Source organism: Camellia sinensis, chromosome 3 (genome assembly GCF_055761805.1).
Source record: "Camellia sinensis isolate YWXY chromosome 3, ASM5576180v1, whole genome shotgun sequence".
Taxonomy (NCBI): Eukaryota; Viridiplantae; Streptophyta; class Magnoliopsida; order Ericales; family Theaceae; genus Camellia; species Camellia sinensis.
In genome coordinates, this window is record NC_138963.1 from 197,151,840 (window position 1) to 197,165,088 (window position 13,249).

Consider the following 13,249-nt stretch of genomic DNA (forward strand, 5'->3'; position numbering starts at 1 on the left):
CACGGGCCGTGGACGGGTTTCGGGCAGCCACGGGGCACGGGCTAATTTTACACTCCTATCAATGTGCATGTTAACATGTCAATGTGAATATTCACATTGTCATGGGTCGGGCCAAGCCCGCCTCGGGCTGCGGTCGGGCTTCGGGCCGTCCACAGGCTGCGGGCCAATTTTACACTCTTATCAATGTGAATGTTAACATGTCAATGTGAATATTCACATTGTCAACGGACCGGGTCGGGCCCGCCCCGGGCCACGGGCGGGCTTTTGGCCGTCCATGGGTCGCGGGCCAATTTTATACTTGTAACAACCCTCGTTACTGTTTACCGAATAACCGCCGATTACCGTTAAACTGGACTGATTATGACTGATGATTGAACTGATTAAAAGTACTGAACCGACTGACTGAAATTGAAACTGAATTAGCCAAGTATATCTATTGTGTTGCATATTCTATCTGTTTGATTGATTAATTATTTGTTCATGTCTTTGTGTTTAAACCGCTAATTGAAGGCCTTATCGACGGCCGAATTAGAAACCGATTAGTGTCCTATGATCGTCATAATTAATGTGATTTTATGGTATAATTATTTGAAAACTGATTAGGTATGATTAAATTAGATTAAATATTGATAAAATACAGAGTTGGCCTTAATTACAACCTTGCCCTTGAGTGGGCCACTACCTATACACTTTTGAGTTCATTATACTTGAGCCAAAAACGTTTACCTCAGCCTTCTTCCTTGCCTTGCCGACTAGAGAGAGACTAGAGGAGAGAATTGAGTTCATTTTGTTGAATTGGCTTGAATTGCTTGGTGTATTGCTTGCTAATTGAAGGGTGAATTGCTAGATTGAACCCCTAGACTTGCATTCAAGGACCTTAGGTATGAATTTCACCTTCTCATTCTTGTGTTTGAACTAATTCTTGCATGGTCCATGTGTTTCAACTTGTTTTTGGATCAATTGGCTCCTTAGAGCATTAAATTGGAGCTTCAAAATGGTTTGAATTCATGCATGTTTGCATGTTCATCTTGTGCTTGAAAAATGGTTTAAATTGAGTTTGAATTAAACACCCTTGGGCTTTGATTTCTTAAAATTGAGCTTTGAAACATGTTATTCTATGTGTTTATAAATGTTTTCCAGAAAATGGGCCCAAGAGGATCGGTTTTGATGCTTTTGAACTTGGTTTTTGGCTTGGAGGTGCAATATGGAATTTCCAGATTTTGCATTTCCGGTCGAGCGGGGGAATCGCCGATCGAGCGTGGAATCCGAGCATCCAGTATCTCTGCACTGTTTTACAGTCCGCTCGAGCGGAGGATTGGGAGCTCGAGCGGAGTCATGTGTCTCAAGCTCGAGCGGCCGTCGAGCGGAGATTTCACCCATCCAGTACTTTTACAGTACGCTCGAGCGGGAAAGTTTACGCTCGAGCGTGTACCTTTGTTGCATGACCGCTCGAGCGGGGAAACCTGCGCTCGAGCGGGACTCTGTTTTTCTGAAAATTCTGAAACTGTTTTCTGATCACATCTTTGCATCCTCATCCCATTCTAGGCATTCTTAGACCTAGTTTAGGGTATCTTGTTGAGGATATAGATGTAGAGCACACCGAGGCATTAGGGATTAAATTATGATCTTTCCCAGCTGTGTAGCTTAGTGTGTTCAATCTGTTAACTGTGTAGAGTTGGCGACTGGGGAGGCACGCTCTAGCATACTGTAACCCAAACTCTGTGAGTAACGATTGTGTAAAGATATGTTCATAAATGAATATCTTCTGAACAACTGAACTGTACTGTTTTCTAAATTGATTACTGTTAACTGAATGAATGTATGTCCTATATTCTAAACTGTATTGTGGCATCCCTAGCACCTACTGTTTACTGTTACTGTTATACTGTTACAGAGATCTCTGTCGGTTCCCTCGTTGGAACCACTACTGTTACTGACTGATGGCCATCATTTACTGTTCGGTCTTTTAAGACCTACTGTTTACTGTATTGTTATGCTAGTGGATGTACCACATATGACTGTACTGACTGAAATACTGATTTAATGGACTGTTTTCATTACTGTAAGGACATTCATTCTTAAACCCTTTACGCATCATGTTATTCACTGGGCTTTAGCTCACTGTTTATATATATATGTAGGTGCTCAGCCACCAGATCAGAGCTAGGAGCGTGAGTTAAACTCCAGTTTTGTCAAGCCAGCCTATGTGCCTCACTGCGAGGTTCCGAGCCTATCGTGTTAAGGCTTAGGGGTGTTTTACAATTCCCCCTTCTGTACCGTCTATTGTTCTGTATAGACTGAATGTTTACTGTACTGTTATCAAGGGATTAGGTCCCTGTACTGTGTGACTGTAAATTATTGTATAGACTGTACTGTTTGTATGTATGAATGCATGAAAAATCTTTTTAGCATGCAGACTGTCACAGCTCAATGGACATTATTTATTTACTGTATTGGCTTCCGTCAGGCCCTGTACTCTGTTTTATTATTCTACTGTTCTGCAGGCCTTCGGTAATCTCGGATTACTGGCCGGTTACGGTGCTAAACCCATAGGGCCGGGTTTGGGTCGTGACAGAGTGGTATCAGAGCGATACTTACCACGAGTTATACCGCACACACGTGTCCAAATGAGCTATAGGGTGTCCTAGAAAAGTAATTAGGGCATCTCATGAACTTGAAAAGTGTGTGGCTATGTTATGACTGAATACATGTTGATGTGATAACTGTCTAAATATGCAATTGTTTATGTTACAATTTATAACTGTTATAACTGCTTATAGTGAAATGGACAATGCAAATGAACCTGAATCCTCATCTACTGAGGCAAGAATGGAAAGAATGGAAAGAATGATGGAACTGATAACCGCTAGACTTGAACAACAACAGAACCAACAGCCCCCACCTCCTCCTCCTCCTCCGGTGCAGCTGGAACCTAATGCGAATGTGAATGATGGGGATATTATTGCTCTCACCCATAAATTCAGCAAGATGAAACCGCCATCCTTTCAGGGAGGACTGGAACCGCTAAAGGCTGAAGCTTGGGTGCTTGAAACAGAAAAACTATTTGAAGTGTTTCCGTGCTCAGAAGCGAATAAAGTATTGTTAGCTACCTTCACCCTACAAGAAGAAGCTAGAAGGTGGTGGATGCTTATCCGTAATGAAAATACAGTTATGACTTGGGCTCAGTTCAAAGGAGCCGTCTTTGAAAAATATTTCCCTCAGTGTGTCAGGGATAGAAAAGTGACTGAATTTGAACAGCTGAAGCAGGGCACAATGTCCGTTGCGGAATATGAAACGAAATTCACCGAGCTTGCTAGATATGCACCGCATATGGTGGATACTGAATATAAGAAGGCCAGGAAGTTTGAGGGCGGCCTTAATGTTGTAATTCTCGATAGAATCAATGTTTTGAAGCTACCGAACTATGTAAATGTTCTTGACCGAGCCTTGATGGTTGAATCAAACATTGAAGCACTGAAAATTGAAACACCAACGTCGGAATGGCGTAGTAAGAGGCAGGGTTTCAAATTCAAGAAAGGCAAGCACAACCCGGCCAACAAGAAACAGAATACGGGGTCGACAACTAGCCCCAGCCAAGGGAGTGGTTTCATACCACCCTGTTCTGAGTGTGGCAAGAAGCACAAAGGGGTCTGCTACAAAATATCTGGAGCCTGCTACAGGTGTGGCAAGGTGGGCCACATGGTTAAAGACTGCCCCTCTGCGCCACAAGCCAGTAGTAAAGCTGCACCAAGCGCAGCAACATCAACTGTAGCACCCAAGCCTAACCCCAAAGCTACCGGGAAAGAGCCTATGAGGCAGGGCCGAGTGTTCGCCCTAGTACCGGGAGGCGTGCAAAATACAGAGACCGTTGTGTCAGGTATCCTCTCTATTTGTGCACAAAACACATATGTATTGATTGATTCGGGGTCTACACATTCTTATGTATCGCATGCTTTCTCACGAAAATTGAATAGACCCTTAGAACCCATGAACTATCTGCTAGCCGTATCATCACCCGTAGGAGGATCCATGACATGTGCTTATATGTACCCCACATGTGAAATCATTGTTGGGGGTATGCATCTGTTTACTGATTTACTACCATTGAACATTGATCATTTTGATGTAATATTGGGGATGGATTGGTTACAAAAATATCATGCCACTGTTGATTGTGTGACCAAGCAAGTTGTTTTCCGTCCACCTGGTTTGCCTGAATTCGTGTTTAATGGGAGTGGAGTAGTACCTCCCCCGTATTTTATTTCGTCAGTGAAAGCCGTTAAATTAATTAGAAAGGGATGTAAGGGATATCTGTGTTCTGTACTGACTGTATCTACTGATGATAATGCTAACGTGAACTGTATTCCTATAGTCAGAGAATTCCCAGATGTCTTTCCAGACAATTTTCCAGGAGATTTGATTGACAGGGAGATTGAGTTTACTGTTGATGTGGTTCCCGAAACACAGCCGGTTTCTAAAGCTCCGTACCGAATGGCTCTAACTGAATTGAAAGAACTGAAAGTGCAACTGCAAGAACTGTTAGACAAAAAGTTCATCAGACCCAGTACCTCACCATGGGGTGCGCCTGTTTTGTTTGTAAAGAAGAAAGACGGCTCACTGAGACTGTGCATTGACTATCGTGAACTGAATAAGGTAACTGTAAAGAATAAATACCCATTATCGCGTATTGATGACCTGTTTGATCAATTACAGGGTGCTAAAGTATTTTCAAAGATTGATCTCAGATCCGGATACCATCAGTTGAAAGTTAAATCAGATGACATTGATAAAACTGCTTTTAGAACGAGGTATGGACATTACGAATTTTTAGTTATGCCTTTTGGAGTCACGAACGCACTAGCTGCATTTATGGACCTCATGAACAGAATTTTTAAACCATACCTTGACAATTTTATTGTTGTATTTATTGATGACATATTGATTTACTCCAAGAATATAGAAGAACATGAACATCATCTGAGACTTGCCCTACAAACCTTAAGAGAACAGAAACTGTATGCTAAACTGTCTAAATGTGAATTTTGGCTTGACCATGTTATGTTTTTGGGGCATGTTGTTAGCAAAGATGGAATTTCTATTGATCCGCAGAAAATTGAAGCTGTAATGAACTGGCCTAGACCAACAAATGTGACTGAAGTCCAAAGCTTTTTGGGATTGGCTGGATATTACAGAAGATTTGTCAAAGATTTCTCCAAGATTGCTTTACCGTTGACTCAACTGACTCAGAAGGGTATACCATTTGACTGGACTGACCAAAGAGAATCTGCTTTTCAGGAGTTGAAAACTCGATTAGTGACTGCACCTGTTCTGACCTTACCTTCAGGTACGGATGGTTATACTGTCTTTAGTGATGCTTCTCATAAGGGTTTGGGATGTGTTTTAATGCAGAATGAGAGAGTAATTGCCTATGCTTCCCGACAACTGAGACCGTATGAAAAGAACTACCCGACCCATGATCTGGAACTTGCTGCAGTAGTATTTGCACTGAAAATCTGGCGTCACTATCTGTACGGGGTGACATGTGAAGTGTATACCGACCACAAGAGTTTAAAATATTTCTTCACACAAAAAGAACTGAACATGAGACAGCGGAGATGGCTAGAACTGATTAAAGACTATGACCTGCAGATTTTGTACCATCCGGGAAAAGCCAATACCGTTGCCGATGCATTGAGTCGGAAATCAATTGGAAACGTAGCATGTTTGCTTACCGGACAGAAAGAGTTGCTTGGTGACCTTGAAAAATCTGAAATCGAAATTGTTTTGCGAGAACAAGGTGGAACCTTAGCTGCTATTTCTGCCCAACCGGCACTGATTGAAGAGCTTAAAGAGAAACAACAACTGGATAACTTCTTGAAGAAGATCATCGAAGAAAGAGAATCTAAACCGAGACCGGGATTCAAATTTGAGAACAATGTACTGAAATTTCATGAAAGACTGTGTGTACCAAATGATACTGAACTGAAAAGAAGAGTTCTGCAAGAAGGCCACAATTCGGAATTGTCTATCCACCCGGGGAATACGAAAATGTACCAAGATCTGAAACAGAATTTCTGGTGGCCGGGGATGAAGAAAGAAATTGCCGACTTTGTGTCCAAATGTCTTCATTGCCAACAGGTCAAAGCTGAACATCAACGACCTGCCAGATTATTGCAACCCTTACCCATACCAGAGTGGAAATGGGAGCATATCACGATGGATTTTATCGTTGGGTTACCTCGCTCCAGAAAAGGTATGGATTCAATTTGGGTTATTGTTGATAGACTGACCAAATCTGCTCACTTCTTACCTGTCAAAACAATCTATAATGCGGACAAATTGGTCGTTATCTATATTGATGAAATTGTGAGACTGCATGGAGTGCCTGTGTCTATTGTTTCTGACAGGGATTCGAAGTTTACATCGAGGTTTTGGCAAAGTCTACAGACCGCATTGGGTACTGAATTGAGGCTGAGTAGTGCCTATCATCCTCAGACAGATGGACAGTCAGAAAGGACCATCCAAACTCTGGAGGATTTACTGAGAATGTGTGTCCTTGATTTTCAGGGAGATTGGGAAAGTCATCTGCCATTAGTTGAATTCGCCTACAACAACAGTTACCATTCGAGTATTGGTATGGCGCCTTTCGAGGCATTGTATGGCAGAAAGTGTAGATCTCCGATTTGCTGGGCAGAAGTTGGAGATGGGCCTTTGCTTGGGCCCGAGATTGTTTATGAAACCACTGAGAAAGTGAAACTGATATAGCAGAGACTGAAAACTGCACAGAGTAGACAGAAAAGTTATGCAGATGTCAGAAGACGGGACAGAGAGTATGAAGTAGGTGATCACGTTTTTGTGAAAGTGACACCAATGAAGGGCCAGACTCGTTTTGGAGTTAAGGGCAAGTTAGCACCGAGATACATCGGACCGTATGAGATTATTGAGAAAATTAATCCGGTGGCGTATCAAGTTGTGCTCCCTCCTGAAATGGAGCATATGCATAATGTTTTCCACATTTCGATGTTAAGAGATTATCTCCGGGATCCCTTCCATGTAATAGAGCCTACCCACGTAGTGTTGAGTGATGACTACACTTACGAGGAACGACCTATACAGATTGTAAACAGACGGATCAAGAAACTGAGAAACAAAGAGATCCCGCTAGTGAAAGTTGACTGGCAGAACCATGGTGGCGTGTATGCCACTTGGGAAAGGGAAGATGACATGGCCAAAAGATATCCTGAACTGTTTCCACTGAATCCCGTTTTCTTCCAGAATGAAGGTAACTCGAGTTTAGAGGACTAAACTCTTTATAAGGAGGGGAGACTGTAACAACCCTCGTTACTATTTACCGAATAACCGCCGATTACCGTTAAACTGGACTGATTATGACTGATGATTGAACTGATTAAAAGTACTGAACCGACTGACTGAAATTGAAACTGAATTAGCCAAGTATATCTATTGTGTTGCATATTCTATCTGTTTGATTGATTAATTATCTGTTCATGTCTTTGTGTTTAAACCGCTAATTGAAGGCCTTATCGACGACCGAATTAGAAACCGATTGGTGTCCTATGATCGTCATAATTAATGTGATTTTATGGTATAATTATTTGAAAACTGATTAGGTATGATTAAATTAGATTAAATATTGATAAAATACAGAGTTGGCCTTAATTACAACCTTGCCCTTGAGTGGGCCACTACCTATACACTTTTGAGTTCATTATACTTAAGCCAAAAACGTTTACCTCAGCCTTCTTCCTTGCCTTGCCGACTAGAGAGAGACTAGAGGAGAGAATTGAGTTCATTTTGATGAATTGGCTTGAATTGCTTGGTGTATTGCTTGCTAATTGAAGGGTGGATTGCTAGATTGAACCCCTAGACTTGCATTCAAGGACCTTAGGTATGAATTTCACCTTCTCATTCTTGTGTTTAAACTAATTCTTGCATGGTCCATGTTTTCAACTTGTTTTTGGATCAATTGGCTCCTTAGAGCATCAAATTGGAGCTTCAAAATGGTTTGAATTCATGCATGTTTGCATGTTCATCTTGTGCTTGAAAAATGGTTTAAATTGAGTTTGAATTAAACACCCTCGGGCTTTGATTTCTTAAAATTGAGCTTTGAAACATGTTATTCTATGTGTTTATAAATGTTTTCTAGAAAATGGGCCTAAGAGGATCGGTTTTGATGCTTTTGAACTTGGTTTTTGGCTTGGAGGTGCAATCTGGAATTTCCAGATTTTGCATTTCCGGTCGAGCGGGGGAATCGCCGCTCGAGCGTGGAATCCGAGCATCCAGTATCTCTGCACTGTTTTACAGTCCGCTCGAGCGGAGGATTAGGAGCTCGAGCGGAGTCATGTGTCTCAAGCTCGAGCGGCCGTCGAGCAGAGATTTCACCCATCCAGTACTTTTACAGTACGCTCGAGCGGGAAAGTTTACGCTCGAGCGTGTACCTTTGTTGCATGACCGCTCGAGCGGGGAAACCTACGCTCGAGCGGGACTCTGTTTTTCTGAAAATTCTGAAACTATTTTCTGATCACATCTTTGCATCCTCATCCCATTCTAGGCATTCTTAGACCTAGTTTAGGGTATCTTTTTGAGGATATAGATGTAGAGCACACCGAGGCATTAGGGATTAAATTATGATCTTTCCCAGCTGTGTAGCTTAGTGTGTTCAATCTGTTAACTGTGTAGGGTTGGCGACTGGGGAGGCACGCTCTAGCATACTGTAACCCAAACTCTGTGAGTAACGATTGTGTAAAGATATGTTCATAAATGAATATCTTCTGAACAACTGAACTGTACTGTTTTCTGAATTGATTACTGTTAACTGAATGAATGTATGTCCTATATTCTAAACTGTATTGTGGCATCCCTAGCACCTACTGTTTACTGTTACTGTTATACTGTTACAGAGATCTCTGTCGGTTCCCTCGTTGGAACCACTACTGTTACTGACTGATGGCCATCATTTACTGTTCGGTCTTTTAAGACCTACTGTTTACTGTACTGTTATGCTAATGGATGTACCACATATGACTGTACTGACTGAAATACTGATTTAATGGACTGTTTTCATTACTGTAAGGACATTCATTCTTAAACCCTTTACGCATCATGTTATTCACTGGGCTTTAGCTCACTGTTTATATATATATGTAGGTGCTCAGCCACCAGATCGGAGCTAGGAGCGTGAGTTAAACTCCAGTTTTGTCAAGCCAGCCTATGTGCCTCACTGCGAGGTTCCGAGCCTATCGTGTTAAGGCTTAGGGGTGTTTTACAATTCCCCCTTCTGTACCGTCTATTGTTCTGTATAGACTGAATGTTTACTGTACTGTTATCAAGGGATTAGGTCCCTGTACTGTGTGACTGTAAATTATTGTATAGACTGTACTGTTTGTATGTATGAATGCATGAAAAATCTTTTTGGCATGCAGACTGTCACAGTTCAATGGACATTATTTATTTACGGTATTGGCTTCTGCCAGGCCCTGTACTTTGTTTTATTATTCTACTGTTCTGCAGGCCTTCGGTAATCTCGAATTACTGGCCAGTTACCGTGCTAAACCCATAGGACCGGGTTTGGGTCGTGACAATACTCTTATCAATGTGAATATTCACATTGTCAACGGGCCGGACCGGGCCCGCCCCGGGCCGCCCATGGGCCGCGGGCGGGTTTCGTGCCGCCACGGGACAGGGGCCAATTTTACACTCCTATTAATGTGAATGTTAACATGTCAATGTGAATATTCACATTGTCAACGGGCCGGGCCGGGCCGAGTCAGGCCCGCCCTGGGCTGCGGTCTAGTTTTATACTCTTATCAATGTGAATGTTAACATGTCAATGTGAACATTCACATTGTCAACAGGCCGGGCCGGGCCCGCCCAAGGGCCGTGGGCGGGTTTCGGGCAGTTACAAGGCGCGGGCTAATTTTACACTCCTATCAATGTAAATGTTAACATGTCAATGTGAATATTCACATTGTCAATGGGCCGGGCCGGGCCCGCCCCGGGCTGCGGGCGGGCTTTTGGCCGCCCATGGGCCACGGCCCAATTTTATACTCTTATCAATGTGAATGTTAACATGTCAATGTGAATATTCACATTGTCAACGGGTCGGACCGGGCCCGTCCCGGGCCGCCCATAGGCCGCGGGCGGGTTTCGCGTCGTCATGGGACGAGGGCCAATTTTACACTCCTATTAATGTGAATTTTAACATGTCAATGTGAATATTCACATTGTCAACGGGCCGGCTCCGCCCTGGCTCGCGGGCGGGTTTCGGGCCGCCCACGGGCCAATTTACATTCCTACAAATGTGAATTTTAAAATATGAATGTTCACATCATTAAATTGCTAATCGTTGAAAAAATATTTATAAGGGTATCAAAATTAAATATAAGGGTATAAGTGTCCAAGAAAATAGTGTAAATCAAGAAAATGGACTTTATGGAATAAAACTATACATACATGGGACTAAATTGGTTAAAAAATTCCTTCATGGACTTCTTGGGTTAAAACACTTCTAAATTGGACTTATCAATAAAAATCCCTATTTTTAATTGACAACAAATTAAAAATAATGTGAACATTCTCTTTCATCTGATGTGAACATTCACAACATCTTTTCGAAAAATTCTCTCTTATCTAATGTAGTGATATGAACGTTCACAACATGTGAACCTTCTTATTTTTAATTGACAACACATTAAAAATAACATCCATTATATTTTTAATTGACAACACATTTTTATTCACAATATATAGTGATGTGAACGTTCACATTCGTATGTTTTAATATAAATATTCACATTATGTAATTGACAACACAATGACAAAAATTTGTTTCAAATTAATGTGAATATAATGATGTGAATATTCATTTTAATCACATGATGTGAATATTTACATCATGTAATTGACAATACAATAAAAAAAATTCGTTTCAAATTAATATGAATACAGTGATAGTCAACATCTTGATATATGGGAACTATTAAAACATAATGACAATCAACATTAAATATCAACATTAATAGGGGTAGGAGAGATTGAGGGTGTTTTGGTATTCTTACCTCAAATAGGATCTAATAGAATAGTCAAAAAAAAAAAAAAAAGGATTGGATGAAATAAAACTCTTAGAAAGAAAATTTATCAAAAAAGCTCCCATTTAAAAAACTTAATGAATAAAAAAGAATCATCGTAACATGTAAAACTGCTAAAATCACTGTTAAACCAGTAAATTAATCAAACTAAAAATAGTTTAGCTTAATCAGTTAAGTCAAAAGATCAACCAACTTACACAAAAATTAATTAATTAAAACTTTAAAATTTTATTTTATTAAAATTAAAACTGTCATTAAATATGGAAAGCAATCTATTAATTTAAATTTAAAATTGATGCAATATAAATTTAAAATTATAATAATGTATCCCATGATCTATAAGTTTTAAATAAAAATTTAAAATTATCATAATTATCTCATAATTTTTGTATTAATGAACAGTAAAAGTAACATTGAGATTATCAATGTATCTATACATTTTACAAAAGAATACTTTTAAGGAAAAAAAATTATGAGAGTGTCAAAATCTTATACAAAATTATTTTTAAAATTAAGGCCTCTATGTGGGATTGTAGGATAAAAATTAAATGGAAGCTAACTAATGAGAATTTTCTTAATTGTTTAAGATTAAGAAAATCAAAAAAATTAGTATGAGATATTGATCATAAGACTTTTCACTAAAAATCTCATTTTGCTTATATAAATGGAAGTATAAGATTCACTTTATGTAAGTGAAACAATTTACTTTTTTTTTTTCCGATGTGGGATTGTAAAATAAAAGGTAAAAAAAATTTATATATTTTACAAAAGAATATTTTTAAAGAGAGATATTATGAGGGTTTTAAAATCTCATACAAAATTATTTTTAAAATCAAAATTTCTATATGAGATTGTAAAATAAAAATTAAATGGAAGTTAGCTAATAACGATTTTCTTAATTGTTAAAGATTAAGAAAATCAAAAAAATAAAATAAAAATTAGTATGAGATATTGATTATAAGATTTCTCACTAAAAATCTCATTTTGCTTTTATAAATGAGGATATAAGATTCACTTTATGTAAATGAAACAATTCACCTTTTCTTTCATTTCTCGATGTGGAATTGTAAAATAAAAGGTAAATGAAAGTTAGCCAATGGAAAATTTCTTAATTGTTTAAGATTAAGAAAATTCAATAATTTTAGAATGAGGGTTTGGATATATCTATATATTTTACAAAAAATACTTTTTAAGGATAAGATTAAGAAAATTCAATAATTTTAGAATGAGGGTTTGGATATATCTATATATTTTACAAAAAATACTTTTAAGGAAAGACATTATGAAAGTTTCAAAATCTTATACAAAATTATTTTTAAAATCAAAACCTTTACGTGGGATTGTAAAATAAAAGTTAAATTAAAACTAACCAATAAAATTTTTCTTAATTGTTCAATATTAAGAAAATCAAAAAATTAGTATGAGATATTGATTATAAAGTTTCTCACTAAAAATCTCATTTTGCTTATATAAATGGGAGTATAAGATTCACTTTATATAAGTGAAATAATTCACTTTTTTCTTTTTCTTCTCCCAATGTGAGATTGTAAAATAAAGGTTTAATGGAATTTATATATTTTACAAAAGAATACTTTTAAGAAGAGATATTATGAGAGTTTCAAAATCTAATATAAATTATTTTTAAAATCAAAACCTCTATGCGAGATTATAAAATAAAAGTTAAATAGAAGTTAGCCAATGGAAATTTTCTTAATTGTTTAAGATTAAGAAAATAAAAAATAAAAAAAATTGTTATGAGATATTGATTATAAGGTTTCTCATTAAAAATCTCTTTTTACTTATATAAATGAGAGTATAAGATTCACTTTATATAAGTGAAACAATTCACTTTTTTTTTTCTTTTCCCCATGTGGGATTATAAAATAAAAGATAAATGAAATCTATATATTTTACAAAAGAATACTTTTAAAGAGAGATATTATGAGAGTTTTAAAATCTCATACAAAATTATTTTTAAAATCGAAACTTGTATGTGGGATTGTAATATAAAAGCTAAATGGAAATTAACTAATGGGATTTTCTTAATTGTTTAAGATTAAGAAAATAAAAAAATAAGTATAAAATATTGATTATAAGGTTTCTCACTAAAAGTCTCATTTTACTTATGTAAATGGGAGTAT